This window comes from Podarcis pityusensis, assembly GCF_964106645.2.
Source record: "Podarcis pityusensis genome assembly, chromosome: 1".
NCBI classification, from domain to species: Eukaryota; Metazoa; Chordata; class Lepidosauria; order Squamata; family Lacertidae; genus Podarcis; species Podarcis pityusensis.
This window is the reverse complement of record NC_138028.1, coordinates 48250455-48268637: the sequence shown is the minus strand read 5'-3', so window position 1 is coordinate 48268637 and position 18183 is coordinate 48250455. Positions and strand designations below refer to the sequence as shown.

The window sequence follows — 18183 nt, the reverse complement described above, 5'->3', positions numbered from 1 at the left end:
CTCAGAAAACTGGCCACATATGGTCTCTCCCCAGAGTATTTATTAAGTTTAGAAAGGGGAAGGGCCAAGAACATAATCAAAGAAAGACTCAGGGACATTGAAACCCAAAATGACTTTAACCAACTTCCTATAACTTATAAACTTCTATACAATTCCCAAAGGCCCCATCTAGCAAACTATCTCAAAGTTCTAGACAACGCTAAACACCGATGGGCATTTTCCAGGGCCCGCTTTAACGCTCTCCCTTCAGCTCTTCTAGAGGGAAGATACAATAAAATACCGATCGAACAAAGATTATGTCCCTGTAACAGCAATGAAATCGAAACCATTGGGCATGTCATCTTATACTGCCCATTATATCGAGACTCAAGAAAAGAGCTGATCGAACCGATTCTGAGGAAAATACCTCATAGTACAGACGACACCTATATCAGACACCTCTTAGCTGACAAAGAGCCCGAAATTAACAGGTCCGTGGCAAAGTACTGTTTCATTGCAACAAGAATAAGACGAGCGATGATGTCTACAAAGGAGTTCAAACTGTAAACATCGAAGGAACGATAATAAACAGTAGCGACTCCTGAATTGAATTTTAAAAACTGAAAACTCGAAACCTGGTCATAAATATAAGCACCAATTCTGTGAATTGGCCATATTTTTACTGTTACTTGTAGCACAATACTACTTTTAATGTCATATTTTATAAATTGCTTCCTGGTCATTGACCGTATTAAAGATATTTGAATCTATCTGCTACTAGTTTTTACAAAGGACTAGACAAGGGATCAGCAAACTTTTTCAGCAGGGGGCCGGTCCACTGTCCCTCAGACCTTGTGGGGGGCCGGACTATATTTTGAAAAGAAATAATGAACAAAATCCTATGCCCCACAAATAACCTAGATATGCATTTTAAATAAAAGCACACATTCTACTCATGTAAAAGCACACTGATTCCCGGACCGTCCGTAGGCCAAATTTAGAAGGTGATTGGGCTGGATCCGACCCCCGGGCCTTAGTTTGCCTACCCATGGCACTAGACAGTGTGTTGGGTTGTTACAGAAGAGAGCAATTTGTTCATAACGGAAGTGGAAACTGCAAATTGGCCATATCAGTAGGCTTTTCCTGCAGAGCAAAACCTCAGTCCCAGCCTAAGGCAAGCCAAATCTATTTGGCTGGTAGGTGAGAGTTAACTGCAAGGTGAAAATGAGATAGCATGGTTAAGTTGAGATCTCTTGGAGAAATATCCCCACTACTCAGCCTGGCTAGGGCACTGTCTGGGTGCCAAGTATTCTCAAAATGATGAGGAACGGACAGTTTTGCTAATTCGGGACAGTAAGACAGTAACTTAAACAGTAAAACTTTTCCCATTCATTTCAGTGGAGAGAAACACAAAGGAAACACAGAACTGTCTCTTCACTGAAATGAATAGGAAATTATTTTACTCAAGTAGGGAGGGAGGATTCGGTGCATGCTAAAGAGCTCAACATATCATCACATGACCGTTACTCGGCACAAACCCATTTAGTTAAGCAGAAACCATCTCTCTTTGTCTTTCAAGCCATCAATAGAGCCAAAGTTTTTATTTTTAATGCACACGTAGACAGGATAGTGTCAATCCAAAGATAATCTTTTGGAAGCATATCCTCACATTGGCTGTCTTCTCCAGTCACAAAGAACTTGTTGCTACAGCTACCAACTGCATTGTTCTGTTTCATTGAGCCCCTATTTTTAAAAAAATGCAAATTAATTCTTGAATGGGGGAATGCTCCCCACCTTCTGTGTTACTGGTTGAGTAACTTAAAGGAAAAGGGAGCTTCCTGTTTTGATGGCATAGCCTACCTTTGACTGTTTAACTGGACAGAGCAGGAACATCATTTGAACTAGATAACCAATGAATATTTTGTGGAAGTATTCAGAGGCACAGAAGTTCTTCCCTTCCTTTTCTTCCCACCCCCATCCCCCAAATGATCACATGCCTAGTTCCAAGACCTTTCAGTAGCACAATAGGCTGAATGGCAAGGAAAATTCCACAGAAGGACGTTTAGGTCTCCAGGGAACTACCATGGTCTGTGTAAGCCTAAAATCTTCAGGGGGCGGAGGGCAGAAAGAGAGAATGTGTATAGAGTGTACTTAAAATTAAAACACACACACAAAAACCTCTACAATGCAAGAGTTGTTTAACTAGATTCTCCTGTACTGTCAGAACATAATGGTTTTGCAAGGACAAAGCTCTTAAATATTTTCCTCTGTCATTTTCTCTGGAGATATTTCACCCAAGGGACTGGTATATTTATAAACATTTATCATTTAAAGTTTTATCCCTTCCTTCACTGCTTTGTAAATAAAATAATTTAAAGATAGAGAAACTGAGTGAGATACTTGAAATTACACCAAGTTGTTGGCAGATTTTTGGCAGAAAAGGAAGAAAAGCAGTTTCCCCACCCCCTTTAAGTCCCATGCCTCTAGATTCTAGACAATATTCTGTCCCCATTTTAAATCTTAAGGCTACTTCCATATCTGCAAATGTCCATTACAGTCTTTGTTGCTTGTCATTCCTGCTTTGTTGTTTGTCGTTTCCATGAAGCACGCTTTGTAAGCCTTGTACAACTCTGTTTACAGTACAGTGCATACATGTTTTGGCTCTGTTAGGCTGGATAACATTTTATTGTGAGGGTGACACTTCCCATTTGGACCTGACAAGCGAGGCCTTTTGCCTCCTCTTTTAAGGGGTGGAATCATTCTGCCCTTCAGTTACCCTGCTGTTTTTGGTTGGGTCTTTTATTCTCTTGGGAAAATCCTTTAGCTGGGCATTTTAATTGATCTGCTAGTGTTTTCTTCTTTCTTGTGTCTCCTCTTCTCTTTCTTCCTCTACTGCATCCTTAACCTCAACCTTTTCATACCCAGGACCCACTTTTAACCCAAACATGCATTTGGGGACACATTTCTTAATCTGTTACCATATAGTTGCATGGTGGTAGTGCTCCTATTGTGACCCACCTTGATTCAGTCCATAAATCACTAGTGGGTCCCGACCCACCAGTTGAAGACCAGTGTCTTGGGCTGTCTGGGTTGTTCTCTGTGTTTTCCTTCCTGAACTCCTCTGAGTTTCCCTGTGTGGTGGTTGTCCCAGTGGTTTGCCTCTTCAGCTTTTCATTCCTGTGCCTGTTCCTCTTCAAATAGCCAAACAAAATCTCCTCCATTTGTTTGTCCCAATCTCAGTCATCTTCATGAGGTTTTTGTCCTCCCTTGTCCACTGTCCATTTCTTGTGAGTGGCGAGAAGGCTGTAGCCAGAGATTGACTCTTCACCAGGCCACGGCAAAAAAATTTAGAGCAGGAAGTTTGGCAAGCCTCCTAACTAAACTACCAAAAAAGGAGTGCCATTTTGTTTGGTGCACTGTATCTTTTTGCTCCAACCAGCTCTGCTCTGTTTGGTGAGTCCTGCAACCCTCATTCTGAGCAGGATCGCCTAACTGGCCACTTCTTTGCCTTCTGCCTTAAGAAATCAGTGTAAGCAGCCGGCACAGCCATCCACAAATTCCCTGGTGTGCAGCACCTTTGCTTCTGGCCATCTTTGAGGCACACTGGCTTTATTTCCAAGGTGGTTAGGGCCTCTCTTAAGTCTGCTTCAAGGAAGCACCAAAGAAGGGAGATGAAAACACAAGCACAGCTCCAGAAGGCATGAGAGGGCAATCTTACAGATCTTATAGTCATAGCAGCTCTGTGACGTCTCCCCAGAACTCTAGGGCACACTTGCCTTACAGAGTGGAACCAGCTGCCCAAGGGGCCAGAGTGAATTCACAGATTCAGGTGTCCCAGGTTTCATCTCAGCTGTAGGCACAAGCGTTCCAGCCTGTGTCCTTATCACCTCTGCCAGGGGTAGGCAACCTAAGGCCCGGAGGGCCGGATGCAGCCCATTCGCCTTCTAAATCCAGCCCACAGACAGTCTGGGAATCAGCGTGTTTTTACATGAGTAGAATGTGCCCTTTTATTTAAAATGCATCTCTGGGTTATTTGTGGGGCATAGGCATTCGTTCACTATTATTTTTCAAAATATAGTCTGGTCCAACACATGGTCTGAGGGACGGTGGACTGGCCCATGGCTGAAAAAGGTTGCTGACCCTTGACCTCTGCTCTAAAGTTTAGAGTCCTAATGTCATGCAAGATGAGGGCATGTTTGAACAGGAAATTGCAGTTTTCGGACAATTTGCACCTACAAAGAGCAAAAACAAAGGCTGTCAAAGTACAGGCCACAACTCGACTTGCTTTCAAATTGGACCCTATCTTTGTGATCCTGAAGCCCAAAGATTTGAGCCTAGTATCATTACCCTTGCTACAAAAGCTCTGATAAAAGTGGTAGGCATTTAAAGATAATATATTCTTCCTTCCACTGCTTATTTTTACAATATTCAAACTCTGGAACAAAACTGTCTCCCCACAGTATATAAAAATACATTTTTAAATAAATAAATAAATAAATAAATAAATAAATAAATGTACTGAAGAGGATCCAGCTGCAAAGTGATCTGATGGCAGATGTAAGCACTATGAAATCCAGAACTAATAAATAAAAAGTCTTGTCCTGAGGGAAAATAAACAACAACGAAGTGAAATGGAGTGCAAGGGGAAGGGACACAGCCTCAAATTGCACTTGATGTCACTGCTATACAGTGAGTTTATTTTCATATTAAGTTGCTTGCACTTTTATGAGACCAAGAGTCCTAAACATGATGGGGGATATGGGATTTTGTGGAAAGGGCCTGTCTCATTTCTCACATAAAGATGTAATGTGTTACTTGATGGGATGCCTTGTTGGAGCCTAGATCCTAGCAATGTGCACAGCCCCCAAGATTTGCCTTGCATCTGTGCATTCAAAAAATAAATAAATTAAAAATCAATCTGTTTCTGTGTCCCTCTGTGGTAACATTGTTCAATGTTCAGATGTCACAAGTGTTGATTAGGAGCCTCAAGTTAGTGAATAACTTCCAGAAGGATTTGTATCAACTTCAGTAATTGAAATTCAGTTTACCTATAAATTGGCCATGATTTGTTTGTCAGCTGTGGATATACATAGCCTGCAGAGACTTAATCTCTCAATAGGTAGCAATGAGAATGTCCAGCCCGGGTGTGAAACAAAATAATTATGCCTAATACATTCCCCTGCCAATAACATCGACAAACAAGAACATGCCAGAGCAGCTTAGTTCCCTTAACAAATCCATGTAGGCTGCTAGCAGTCGCTCCACACTTCTCATAATATTTCCAGGACTGAAGGTTGGCAACTGCAGCTCTTTTCTTTTTTGAGGCAAGTGCTCAACTCTGTTGGGGCCATTCCCTCGCTGGTCTTGTTACTGCAAGCTCAAGATTTAGTATTTGGTCCTTTAACTGGCAACCTTTCACTGCTAGGAAGTATAATATTATTAGTATTAGTATTACAGTGGTACCTCGGTTTACGAACCTAATCCGTTCCCGAAGTCCGTTCTTAAACCAAAACCGTTCTTAAACTGAGGCGCGCTTTCCCTAATGAGGCCTCCTGCCGCCAGTGCCCTTCCACTGTTCGGCTTCCGTTCTTTGTCCAAGGTAAAGTTTGCAAACCAGGACACTATTTCTGGTTTTGCGGAGTTTGTAAACTAAATCATTCTTAAACCGGACTATTCCTAAACCGAGGTACCACTGTATTTCAAGAGTAGATTACTGCAAAGCACTGTATGTGGTGCAGCCCTTAAGGTGGTCCTGAAGCTAATGCAGAATGCAGCGGCCAAACTGCTAAGTGGAGCAGTCTGCTGTCAGTATATAATGCTGGCCACCAGGGCTTTTTTTTCCTAGCCGGAACTCAGTTCCAGCACCTCTCAGGTGGGCGCCATTGCCATTATAAGAGAACGAAGGAGATGTTCATTGTGAGTTTCAGCACCTCTTTTTCTAAAAAAAAATAAATAGCACTGCTGGCCACCAACATAGTACTGGGCCTTGCTTAAAGTTTTGATACTTGTGGCACATTAAAAAATTAATAATTGTATCGTGGCATAAGCTTCCGTAATAAATTGTTAGTTTTTAACGTGTCACAAGACTCCTGCTATTTCCACACTTTTTGCTTGGTCTGCCATTTGCTTACTAAGACTTCATATGACCGTCTCCAGGCCATGAAAGCTAGTGCAATGCTAAATTTGTTAACAGTCTTTTAAGGTGCTGCAGGACGCTTTGCTCAACAGGCTTAACAAGCCCACCGCTCTAGAAAAAGGGAAAGTAATTCACAAAACTGCAGAGTTGTTTCTTCATAATAGAGTCCGCTTTCCTTTTCATGTGCAGTGTGTACTCCTCGGCTTAATTTGCACACGTATAGCTGCTGCTCCCTCCCACCCCATGTAATTCCGAGCTACAGCTGCCAAAAGGCTTTCAGCTCACATGACAGAATATGTGAGTTTAAGCTTTTCCAACTGAACCTTCTCTTTTCCCTTTCGAAGGTTTTCTTAATTAGGCCTGATGGCCAGGGAAATACCAGCCTGAGCAGAGTATTTAGCAGATGATTGCTTAGCTTTACAGTTCTCTTTGTTGCTTATTTAAGCTTCATTTGCCCATTCCCCTTTGTACCTGGCTTATCTCTTGCAAGAACATCAGTACTTGAGTTATGTCTAGTGACTTCATGCATAGTCCCCTGAGATTTTACTCCCTTTTACCCCATTGGTTGACATGCATTGTACTTCCAATGAGTAAATCCTCAAAATGAAAGAAAGCTCCAATGTCCAATAGTACAACATCTATGGGTTCATAATTTGCTGCTGAAATTCACTAAAAGCTTATTTCGGTTCAAATATTGTCATGCTGACAATTCAGAACCTTGTTCCAAAAATCTTAGCAGCCTTACTGAAAACTATTCAACAGTTTCAAGTATTCGAACACCCATGATGCAGTGGCACCTATAGTGAAATATGCATACACAACAGGGTAGCCGTGTTGGTCTGCCATAGTCGAAATAAAAAAATTCCTTCCTGTAGCACCTTAAAGACCAACTAAGTTAGTATCTGAAGAAGTGTGCATGCACACGAAAGCTTATACCAAGAACTAACTTAGTTGGTCTTTAAGGTGCTACAGGAAGGAATTTTTTTATTTCGACTATGCATACACAAGTACAACTTAACAGTCTTAAGATTACAAACTCTACAATGCATCCTTCTCTTGCGAGCATGGGCGTAGCCAAGGGGGGGCAGGGAGGGGCAGTTGCCCCCCAAATCAATAATAAATCAATAAAAAGACATAGCTAACTGAGGTTCTGCACCCCGCCCCATCAAAAGGCCTGCCACTCTCCCCAACAAAAATCCTGGCTATGCCCATGCTTGTGAGTAAAGATTCATGTGCAAAAATATCCACAGCCTCACAAAAACAAATTGTCAAAGGAATGGAAGTGCAGCTGGAAGCAGTTAAAACACACAAATAACGGGTGCATTTTCTGAAGAAATTGGCAGCATGGGCAATGAAAATGAAACAGGAACCAGCCTCTCCTACTGTGCGTTTTTCATATGAACAGCAATAAAAGCAATTCTCCGTAGGTCATTAAAGAAGAATGGTTGTGGCCTAGAATATACAATTCAAACTTACATTGTTTCCAACAGAGGGTCTACTTTCTATTCTTACAGTTTCAAATGAAGTCTGAAAAGTTTTCATGAGAAAGTGGGGAAGCTGGGCCTGTTTGGTCTAGTAAAGAGGAAGCTGTGAGATGATGGAGTGATATTTTAAATATGTATCAGGAGTTAATGCAGTAGAGAGGATGACTTGTTTAAACAAGAAGAAATTAGAATACTAAGTTAAATAGTTTTTACTTTTCCATTAGTAAATGTTATCTGTAGATCACAAGCTCTTAAGAATAAAGTCTGAGAGCACTCATTGGAACCGATGAATAGAAATCTTACACTAGTTTAAAAACCAATAACATGTATTTAGTTATTTTACACATATATGCTATTTCTCCAAAATATTTATAGCAGTTTATATATTGTTCCCAATAAGTTTCCCATCCTATCCAGGCAGATGACAGGATTAAATCTGGTATCAACAGTGGAATTGTATGTTGTGCCTTCAAACCATTATTTGAGATGAGTCTGGAAAACAAAAAAGCTATACAAAAACTTTGTATCTCTCTGCAACAAGAAACTCCTGACTCCGCTCAGTTACAACTAGGTCCAGTGCCACCCTAGTTACTAAACCATATAATGCCACTGTCCACACATGTCCCCCTTTTTATTTTAGAAAACAGCAATTGAATAAATTAACACTACTGAAACATTTGATAGTTCAGGTTAATCAGTCAATTACATCAAAGGCTTCCAAAGAAGTACATAACCATCTGAATCTTAACATGGCCAGAGCCATCTGGTAAGACTGATTTCAGTCTCAGGGGCCTTTGAGAACACATCAGCCCAAAGCTACAAGAAGAACCTTATTGTCTTGCTCCAGTAAGAACAGAAACACTGAATCCTTACTCCACCCAGAAACAATTTAAGCCTTGAGCCACCTATGTTATCCACAGCCTTGTGCATTCCCTCTCATCAATAATTGCTTCTGCAGGTATTATGGTTAGAGATTTTGGAGTATGTGAATCAGTACCCATCAGGGAGGGCAAAGCTGATCAAATGATAGCCATGTGGTTATATGAATTGGTCTACCCAGGATGTGCTGTAGGAGAAAAGACTGAGTAGTCAAGAAACCCTCTTGCTGTTAAACATTGGTTCATTTCCGAGACTGTGCTTCAAAATCCCTCCTCGGTGTGAACAAAGCAGAAAGGAAGTTTCCATGAGCTTTGCTTATTCTAGAGGCAATAACTCTTAGAGCAGAGGTGGGAAAACCTTTCTCAGATGGTGGGCCACATTCCATTGTGGGCAACTTTCCAAGGCAGAATGACAGTGGTGGGTGAGGCCATAGTCAAAACTTGGTGGGGATACAGACGTGACTCTTACCTTTCAACAGTAGGCTGCAAGAGGTTTGTATAAACACACAAACCTCTATTCTCTGTTCAGTTTAATGATACATTCCAGCCAGGCAAAAGCACTTGAAGAGCTGAGACAGTGAGGGATGTGGCTGCAATAGGAGTTCTGAAGGCTGGAAAGAGAAGGCTGGAGGGTTGCATTTGTTTCCTCTCCCTGTTTTGGAAGACAAGGATACTCCCATATTTAAATACATGAAGGGATCTTAGTGCATTGTGAAAGAAAGGGCAAATTAGGAGTATATCACATATCTTCAGCCTTTATGTGGATGAATGACTCCATGAGAACATCCAAACCTTATGGGCAATGTTGATGTGTTTTCAGCAGAGGAGCTTGTTTTAAAAAGAAACAGTTCCTACAGCTTTACTTCTTACAAAAGGCTTCACTGGAATTGAAAAAAATAGACATTCTGCTAAGTTTGTTTATGCAAAAGCGTTAAAACAAACGAATGAATGAATGTTAAGAAATTCCCTTACAACTAAAACTTTTTTTCCTTTAATGGTTTTTTCCCTAACTGCTTTGTAATGAGAATATAGATGCTGGTATTGACAGTCAAAACCAAGTATTTTCCCAGGAGGGACAACTCCACATTCCACATCACTATTCCCAGTAGTCCTATTTAGGCATTTGCCTAAATGTGTGTAGATCCAGCATGGGCAGAGGGGCCTGGACACCTGCCCTGCCCCCCACATCTCCACAAGTGCCTGCTGTACTTCAGATCTCCCCATGTTGAGAGGGAAGATCTAATACGCATAGTATTCTAAACACAGTCAGCTGAATGTGCTCAGAATCCTCCCTGTAAAGCATATTCACCCAAAACACCCACACACATTTGCCCCCAAAACATTCAAGCCCACATGCATCTGCCCTGAATGCCTGAAGATGGCTATATCTCCTCCCTCTATGCCCATCTTATCCTAATCACCTATACCTGAAAAGTCAGTAAAAGAGCACCGTGTCCTGTGACACATAGATTTTCATTTAAAAATTTGGATTGGCTATGTAATACCCTAAAAGCAAAGGCTGCAGAGTTCATGGATGTGTGTATTTTTATTTAATTTCTGTGTTTACCTTGTCCCAAGTAGCTCCAAGTTAGAAACAATGCATTAAACAAACGTCATGGAATCATAAAACTGTAGAGTTGGAAAGGACCCCAAGGATCATGTACCGTATTTTTTGCACCACAACACTCACTTTTTTCCTCCTAGAAAGTAAGGGGAAATGTCTGTGCGTGTTATGGAGGGAATGCCTACGGGTGGCATGCCTACGGATTTTCCTCCTCTAAAAACTACGTCCGTGTTATGGTCGGGTGCATGATGTGGGACTCTCAACTAAAGCATCTATGACAGATGACCATCCAACCTTTGCTTAAAACCTCCAAGGAAGGAGAGTCCACCACCTTCTGATGGAGTGTGTTCCACTGTCAAACAGCTCTTACTGCCAGAAAGTTCTTCCTGATGTTTAGTTGGACTCTCCTTTCTTGTAACCTGAACCCATTGGTTCAGGCCCTATTCTCCGCCAGATGGTCAAATAAATACAATTGATACATATACACAGTGTTTTTCGCTCTATAAGACGCACCAGACCATAAGACGCACCTAGTTTTTGGAGGAGGAAAACAAGGAAAAAATATTCTGAATCCCAGAAGCCAGAACAGCAAGAGGGATAGCTGCACAGCAATCTGTCTCGCTATTCTGGCTTCTGGGATAGCTGCACAGCCTGCATTCGCTCCATAAGACGCACACACATTTCCCCTTACTTTTTAGGAGGGAAAAAGTGTGTCTTATAGAACAAAAAATATGGTATATTTTTAATCCTTCCCTCCCTTCCTGGGCACCAAATACCTGCCCAAACAAATACTTGCAATGCTATTCAGAGCTTGGCAGGGGTCCAAGGAAGAAGGTTGTTCCACAGTTGTGGGACAGAATTCCTCAGTGCATTTCATGGGATCTTTATTTTGAACTTCATTGGCAGGGGAAACATATTATCTTCATTTACTGGAAGGATATGTTCCTACTTGTTTTGCAATCTGTGTATGTGTTACATGCATTGTGATTTGCATGCTTAATCTGTGAATACAAGGTTGCAAAGCAATGATTGGTGATTTTTATATGCACTTGTTATATTGGTTAGCTTCCTGATGCAAAATTCCCTTAATGAAATCTGACTGCAGTATTTTAATTGCAGGGCGCTCATTATTTCACAATCTTGTGCTCTAGCTACCTTCTCTCTCATTCACATGCAAACAAAGAAAATCAAAGAGGACATAGGTACTTGTCTCCATGAACTGAGTGGGAGGCAGCTTGTTTTGCAAATACTGACAGTTCTGAAGCAGGATCTGTGAGGCATTTCTCAAACCTTAAATCCCAATACAGTGGTACCTCGGGTTAAGTACTTAATTCGTTACAGAGGTCCGTTCTTAACCTGAAGCACCACTTTAGCTAATGGGGCCTCCTGCTGCTGCTGTGCCGCCGGAGCACGATTTCTGTTCTCATCCTGAAGTAAAGTTCTTAACCTGAAGCACTATTTCTGGGTTAGCGGAGTCTGTAACCTGAAGCGTATGTAACCCGAGGTACCACTGTATCATTTTTGATGATTCAGGTACATTCAACTGACAAATAATGGTTCAGGAATCCCAAACTCAGCATTTCATAACTGATCTGTCTCAAACAGGAAATATTGACATAGTTTGTACATAATGTTAAATCCTGGTTTATTAACTATTGTTTATTAAAACATGGCTTAGCATTATGTGTGAACTCAGCTAAGCAGCTTAACTGTGGTTTATCAGCTATGGTTAAAGGTCTCTCATTAACCAAGTTTTTATTGTTTTTATTGTTGGTTTATAAATCTTAGTTAGAATTTACCATAGCTTAGCATTACATGTGAACCCAGGCTGCCTTTTTAACGATGGTCAATGAGCCTTCATCTCTCAAAAGCTAGAGTGGTGAATGCAGTTGCGTTGCAACAGGGGGAGGGCGGTGCGCCCCAGGTGCCATGTCTGCGGGGGTGACAAGAAGTCACCCCACGGGAGCTTGCGGCGGCGTGAGCAGCCACCGCACCGCTGCAGCCGCATGTGGAGGATCCTCCGTTTGCGGCTGCAGCCATCCGTACGGTGCTGGAATAGCGCCGCTGGCAAACCACTAAGTACAGTGCATGTGCGGCGGCGTATACATGCGCTGTACGTAGCAAAGCCGCACATGCTCTGTATAGCGGTTTGCTGGCACTGCCACTCCAACGCCATACAGATGGTGCCGGGATCCTCTGCTCGCAGCTGCAGCGCATGCGCCCTACGTAGCGACCCCCGCCCCGGGTGTCACGACGCCTTCCTTCGCCCCTGGGTGAGTGAAGAGCACAATGAACCAAGTTTTAAGTGAATGTCTGCCAGACATCCCAGCTTTAACTATGGTTTATTAACTGTGATCAGAGCCGTCCACTTGAAGAAAATATTGGGGGACCCAGACAATGACAGTGATATGGGAGGAAGAAAAGAAACCTCTCCCCCCCCCCCCAGCTCTTACAGTGTGTCTTATGTGGTTGAAATTGTGAATTTGGGAGGGATTTAATTGAGAGGAGTCCTAGTTTAATTTTTTTTTTTTTAATGAAAAGCAACCAGGAGCAATTTCCTCTCTTGTCCTAGCAAAGCTCCATGAACTCGCCCCATGGAGAAAGCAGTTTGCATTCTCTCTCTCTGCTCCAGTCACAAGGGTTGTAAGAAATGATGTTTGAGGTTTTTGCCCAATGCCAGCTCTCTTGCCATATAGCAACCCCTTAACAGGGCTGGTTGGCAAATGAAGTCCAAACATGGAAAAGAAAGAAAGGCAACAATGCGTATCAACTGGGAAGGGGATCCCCCTCAAATATTTGATTGGGGGCACTGAAGGGACCTGGGCCCCTTAGAGTTGGCGCCTATGGTTAACATTAAGTATGAATAACCTTAACCATAACTTAGCATTATGTGCAAACCAGGAGATAAGGTTTTTAGATGTTCTTAATTGTTTTTCATATTTTATTTTCAGTTGTATTGTTTTATTCCTCTGTTGTTTTTTGCTCTGGATTCCTTTGGAAGGAAAGGCAGGGTAGACGTATAATAAATATTTTGTGACCTAGGGCACTGACAGATAGTTTTCTGAGTAGACCGTCATACCCTTCCACTCCCCATCTGCTTTGTCTCTCTGTCCTCATTTCCCCACATCATGGGCTGTCATGGACTCTGAGGGCTCTCTAATGCCAATTCACTTCCATGCAGAAGGGGAAACGTGATTAAGAGCCTACATGCTACACACAAGTGTATGTTTAGAAATCCTGCTTCTTTGCAATTATATCTCCTTGAGATGCTTTCCCCTCTAAGGGAACCCAAATGTATACAACACAAATGCATCACTGAGTTGTAGTGGAGGACTGAACAACCCACAACAAAGATTCTAATCTTGCTTTGCTGCATGAAACATTGTGTGCTACTATTTCACATGCCAGGGCAAGAAAAGGGAAATGTCTTTAACCTCACAAATACCTAAGTTTTCATTATGCTACATTAAATGTTAACAGTAAATGGGTAAAACCACTTAACCAGTGAAATGGGTAGAATATTGTGTTTTCCGGGAAGTGGCCTGTGCTTTGACCTAATTTGTGAAATTTGTGCATGATTTAAGCAGCGCTTCAGCCTAATTCATGAGAGCAGCAATGGATTTGCTTAAACCATGTAGTAAGTAAAGCCTTTTTTGAATCGGGGGAGGGGGAGTATTTCAGAGTTCATGAATTGGGCAAGGGCTTTGCCTGTTTTCTATATTAAGTAGAAGCTTTGCTTGGTTCATAAATCATAATTACTGGAGCTCATAAATTTGAGGTGCTGGTAATATCTGGAATGAAACATAGTCATACCATCCATCAGTTGAGCATGAGACTCTTAATCTTAGGGTCATGGGTACAAGCCCCACATTGGGCAAGAGTTTCCTGCATTTCAGAGGGTTGGACTGGATGAGCCTCATGATCCCGTCCAACTCTATGGTTCTATGATTCTATGATCTGCCCTGCCAATGGCGTTCACATTGTGTATTTTCAGTGTTCGTTCCAAAATACATTTCAGTGTTCATTCCAAAATGGGCCTTACACATGTTGCTACATGCACATACAGTATCTGAACCATTCAGCGAGTGGGGCACTTCCCATATTGCAGTGAAAGATGAGGACCATTGTATGCAGAAATTAAAGCATTCAGCTTATAGAGCATGACTGATCACTAATTTGACTTTCACTTGTAAACACTGAGAAACCTAGGATGCTTCATCCTAGTTTTTTATATGGCACCTTGCCTAAGATTAAAACTTCAGAGTGTTCACTTCACACATATTAATTTATGCAAGTTCAATCTATTAATAACTAACAAATTTTAACACTGTATAATCAGCTAAAAATCTTTAACCAGTTGACAGCCCTAGCTGCTAGCATTTGTTTAGCAGTTTGCAGGATTGGGCTGTCAATCCCTTTCTGTTTTTCCCTTTCTGTTTTAACCACCCTGAACAATTTGGCATCATCAGCAAACCTGGCTACCTCAGTGCTTGACTATTAATCATTTATGAACATATTAAAAAGCGCTGGTCTCAATACTGATCCTTGGAAAACTCCACTTTCTACATTCCTCCATTGTAACAACACTTGATTGTGGCAAAAAGTCAGGGTACCGGAGACTCATTCTAAAAAGAGGTAAAAATCAATAACTTCCCAGTTATCCTTATTCAACCACCAATTCTCACAGACTTGTTCTTACTGGGAAAATCACTGTGACTTTCCATATCTAATTTTAGAAAACACTTGTTAGGCAAAACAAGTTATTTTTAAGATGCCCCCTTTCTTGTAACTGGAGTCTTTCTATTGATCCAGACAGCTTTTAGTTATGCAGAAGTGCTGAGGGATGGTTTCTGTCACTCACAAACCCTCTGGGGTGTCTTGTTGGCTCATCTCTCATTGCCATTAACATGCTATAACTCACTGCTCGTTTTAGAACTGAATTAGTCATAACACCAAAGTGTGAAATAATTTGCATTTCCAAGTGTGCTGAACTCCCCTCCCACCACCTTGTTGCCTCCCTTTGGGGAAGTCTCATGCCAAGGTGGCGACAAGTCCATCATTCCTTTTAATCACAGAGGTCTGAAAATGTGTAGCCTTTTTTATAAGACAGGTGGTGGGGCAGTAGCAAAATCCCTTTGCAGTGGAAGGTAAGCAGTGGTGTGGGGTTACAGTTGCTTGAGATGTGGCTTCAAGAAATGCCTTCAGGCACAGAATGACGCAGTGGGCCAACGTAGCACAGTCATTAGAGTACTGTATTGAACTGGATGAAGGGAGACCTGTGTATAGATCCTCAGCCAGCCATGAAGTTCACCGGGTGACCTTAAGGTACTCATTTTCTTTGAATCGAATCTAGGGTTACTGTGAAAATAAAGTGAGGGCGGGCAGAGGAACATGTATGCTGGGCATGAACTCTGAAAAGGAAAGATGGAATAGGCATGTAATAAATCAATGAATAATGTACAGTGGTACTTCGGGATGCGAATGGGATCCATTCCAGAGCCCCGTTCGCATCCTGAATGGAACGTAAGACGCGACGGCGCACGTGTGCGGGTTGCGTTTTGCCGCTTCCGCGCATTTGCGTGACGTCATTTTGAGCGTCTGCGCATGTGCGAGTGGCGAAACCCGGAAGTAACGTTCTCCGTTACTTCCGGGTTGCCGCAGAGCGCAACCCAAAAGCGCTCAACCTGAAGCGTATTCAACTCGAGGTATGACTGTACAGTGGTACCTCGGGTTAAGTACTTAATTCGTTCTGGAGGTCCGTTCTTAACCTGAAACTGTTCTTAACCTCAAGCACCACTTTAGCTAATGGGGCCTCCTGCTGCTGCCACGCCACCGCCGCACGATTTCTGTTCTCATCTTGAAGCAAAGTTCTTAACCTGAGGTACTATTTCTGGGTTAGCAGAGTCTGTAACCTGAAGCATATGTAACCTGAAGCGTATGTGTCAGAGCTGGCTCCAGGTCCCAGCTCACAGAGGACCAACGCTAGCCGGCAGTAATGTACAAAAGTCTTTATTGAAGTACAGTTTCCATTTTCAAGCCGCAGCGCCCCAGCTCTACGTCTAGGGGTTAGATCGGCGAAGCTCCATCTGAGTCTCCGCCCCCTGTACACCAGTTTAAGATTCTAGCCTTACTCCACCTCTTCCGTCTCTCCTTTCTCCTCTGGGTCCTGCTACCCCCCGGGGTCCCTTCCTTCCTGGATTCTTCTGACGCTGACGTTGACCCCCCTGACTCCTCCCCCTCTTTTCGGCGGGCTTTGGGACCTGGCTCCCTATCCGGGCTGCCAACTGCGCCGCCCTCCTGTACATTTGAACTTGGCGCGCGCGCCCAGCCTTCAACCTTCCTCTCGACCGTTTCCTCGCTCCCCGATGGAGGCGTGGCCAATCCTGACTCATGTCCTCCCACTGGCAGTGCGCCGCCTGATCCCGATGCCTGGGACTCCTCCCCCCTACTGCACTCTGGTGTGGACGCTGGTCCTGATTTCCAACTGCTGCTCTCTGAGTCCCCTCTGGCCCCTTCTTCCTGGGGTGTCCCCCTAGGCACCCCCCTTGCTCTGACCATGGGAGCCCCTTTCTGTGAATCTTCCGATTCGCTGGAAAGACTCAGAGACCTCGGACCGCTGTCATCGCTAACATTTCCTTCGGACTCCTCCCCCTCGCTCTCTATTTCCTCCCTTTCCTGTGCCTCTGCTCCTGAACCCCTGACAGTATGTAACCCGAGGCACCACTGTATGGGCTTATGTCTGTGTTAAACAAAAGAAGCATACAAACATACCTGACCAACCGCAGAAGGATGAATTTCACGTGATACCAAGTTGCATGCAGTTTTCCCCTTAGATTCTTTAAAAAAAAAAAAAAAAAGAAGTTACTGGAAAGGAAGGATGTAACCTAAAAGAGGAGGAGGCCCATATGGTGGTGGGAGGGACACAATTTCTTAATGATTTCCTTTCTAGCGTTTTCCTCCATTAAAAGCCATCCTCTTTATCAGTTGCTTCCCATCTACCACCGAACAGGAGAAAAGATACCGAGAACAAATGTTTGATTGGCATTCTGTGCATTGATGGCAGGAACCTGCAACCTAAACCTGCTACATGTATCTATATGCTATGTAGTGGTAAATTTGTGTTTGTTGCATAACTTTTACATTAGAAATGCAATTCACAAAGCTGGCCTCTGCATGGACAAGATTATGCCCTCATGTACAAGATGCATTTGTGTAGCCGTAGAATGATATCTGTACACATCTGTGCATCTGCTGATCACTCTGTCATCACAGTTTGACAGTTGCGTGTTTCAAGTGGGTTTAAAGTAAGTTGCACAGTCCCATTATTTACTTATTATTACCATTAGTAGTAGTTATAAATTGTTTTTACTGGTTATTTTACTTTTAACTTATTTCTTATATTTATTTATTTTTTAAAAGATATTTATTAAGGTTTCCAATAAAAAGAACACATCGATAAAAAAATTAAAAATAAAAAAAGAAATACACAATTCAAAAGTACACAATACATAATCCAGGGGGAAAAAACAAAAAACAAAAGACAAAAAAGAAAACAGTCAAAAACAATGCCAAAAACAATCTCCATTTTTAAATTTACTTATTTTCTGGACCTCCTCATACCTCCCTCTTTTGTATTCCAGTTCAAATTGTTTGTCCAGCAATTTCTTTCCCTCTTTTTTAATCCCAATCTTTAATCTTAATATAATATAACATTAAATTTTACCTCTTAAAAACCAAATTTCCATTGCCTTTAACTTTTTTAATCCTAATCCTTAATCTTGATCTATATATAGCTTTAAATCCTGTACAGCTGGAAGCCACTTATTTTCAATCCAACATCACTCTAACATTCTTTAATTTTGCAATATTTCTGCAGATAGTCTTTAAATTTCTTCCAATCTTCCTCCACCGACTCTTCTCCCTGGTCACGGATTCTGCCAGTCATTTCCGCCAGTTCCATATAGTCCATCAGTTTCATCTGCCATTCCTCCAGTGTGGGAAGCTCTTGTGTCTTCCAATAACAGATGGGTAGCCGTGTTGGTCTGCCATAGTCGAAGTAAAAAATTCTTTCCTGTAGCACCTTAAAGACCAACTAAGTTAGTTCTTGGTATAAGCTTTCGTGTGCATGCACACTTCTTCAGA

General features: G+C 42.3%; 1 long non-coding RNA gene across 1 annotated transcript in view; it reads right to left on the bottom strand.

The window, feature by feature from the left end:
• Positions 1-18183, bottom strand: part of LOC308473605 — a 128751-nt gene that overhangs the window by 77317 nt on the left and 33251 nt on the right. The window contains exon 4 of the long non-coding RNA XR_013984105.1: positions 16813-16877. This is a non-coding gene — a long non-coding RNA (uncharacterized lncRNA). The remainder of the gene's footprint in view (positions 1-16812; positions 16878-18183) is intronic.